Consider the following 2,159-nt stretch of genomic DNA (forward strand, 5'->3'; position numbering starts at 1 on the left):
TCACCAGCTCAGTTGTCTATGTATAGCAGATGTCAGGGCCAAGCTAGGACTTTCGATTGGAATTAATAATTCAACCCACGTTACTAATGGGGTTACAGGGGGCAAACGTCATCAACACATTGGTCTGAAGAAGTCGGGGCTCATCCGAAATTTACCGGAAAGTTACGAAGTAATATAACTTTGATTTCTGTTATATACTTTCGTTGTACCAAAAAATGATTATGGAAATTATCCGAAATAAGTTTTGATAATGAATTTTGTAAAACAACAAGATTACCACGAAATAGGGCAACAATGTGCACGTTTAGATTTGCGGAAATAGATCTATATGATTGACACGTGTATCAACAAGCATTACTTAAAAGTATTGTGTCCCTAGCGCTTGATATAAAGAACAGTTGCTGCAGCCATATTTAAATAAAAAAATCAATCAAAGATATTGAGCAGTTGTGATGTTGGCATTTGACCTTGTAACAGTGAACATGCTCTCGTCGTCCTATCAACAGCGTTTGTATTATACAATCGTATGACCCCATTGGGAAATGGTCCTCATTATGAATGCTGTGTTATACAGTTTGAAGTAATTCCAGTGATAGTTAAAATGCATCAAAGAAAAATTGTATACACGACAAGGGAGCTGTCATTCCACCGGCACTGGACAATGTCATCTAAGTTTATACATTGTATCATTGTATACTTATATGTAACCTATCTTCATTGATAACGATGATTTTTATTCCTTAGATAATTAAATTTATCTTTTTGTTAACGTTAGTATTATTAATGAAATAATTAATGTAAAGTGCAAGCTCTCACTTCCGGAAATGAAATACCTTATATTTGAAGGTTATCAGTTTTAGCCGGAGTCTGACTTTTGTTTTAGAACACAACATTGTAATTACAATGAGATCGCTGATTTCACTTCGTGCTGTCTAGTTACACAGTTGTACACAGTGAAACGATATATTACGTCTAATAGATTGGGTATATGCGTTTAATATCACACTATTTCATAAGTAATTTTCTGTTTTTCTTGTTGACATTCTAGGACTTTCGATGTTTGTCGGAAAATTGTAATCAGTATTTGCATGTTGAACTAGATTGAAGAAAAGTAGAATTGATATTCCAATCTGACCTTCTATAATCGATCGTTGTTAGAGGCGGGAAAGTGTTATTGAGGCTGATGTCGCCCTCTGGCGGAGCGCCGACGACGTCACAAAGCGGTAGCCTCTTTGTGGTGTTCACGTGTTTAGCGTGACGTCGGCGATTTATCTCCTGACCTACAGACGAGTCTGGGATCAAGACTCCCCCAACACCAATACCAGGCGTTCTCTCTATACATTGGACCTAGTTAAAAACACTCCACACGTAATGAATTGCTATTCTTCGTTTAATTTATAGGAAAAGAATCAACAAAATGACATCTAGTGCTTTTGTGATACTGTTTGATCATAGGTTCTATAGGTTGACAGTTCTAAGTCAAAATGAAATTTTCGGCATTTTTACGTTTGGAATGACTTCGGGAAAACTTTTTCAGGATTAAAAATAACATAAAGAATAAAAGCTAGAATGTTTTTAACATGGAGAAATATGTATTTTGTGATGTATGGGATTTTAATGACATGTACTCCATGACAGCAAGCATGTATAGAAAACCATCTAAGATGATTTTAAGTGAGGCGATACAAATTCGTTTTCATCGTGCCGTATGTGAATAATAAAGTTTTTCATTGAGGTTAGATTTACCATACTTTAGGTAAATACAAAGGTTTTTTTTATTGTGATTAGATTTATCTACGGTAGGTACATCATTAAGTGTTATTATTAAATGTAGACAGGCTAGATTTATCTACGGTAGGTATATGATAAGTGTTTTTTATCAAATGTAGATATAAATTAGATTTATCTACGGTAGGTAAATGATAAAGTGTTTATATCAAATGCAGATATAAATTAGATTTATCTACGGTAGGTAAATGATAGTGTTTTTATTAAATGTAGATATAAATTAAATTTATCTGCGGTAGATAAATGATAAAGTGTTTTTATTAAATGTAGATATAAATTAGGTTTATCTACGGTAGGTAAATGATAAAGTGTTTTTATTAAATGTAGATATAAATTAGGTTTATCTACGGTAGGTACATGATAAAGTGTTT

Source organism: Ylistrum balloti, unplaced genomic scaffold (genome assembly GCF_031769215.1).
Source record: "Ylistrum balloti isolate Yb309-2 unplaced genomic scaffold, AGI_CSIRO_Ybal_v1 Utg369724, whole genome shotgun sequence".
NCBI lineage: Eukaryota > Metazoa > Mollusca > Bivalvia > Pectinida > Pectinidae > Ylistrum > Ylistrum balloti.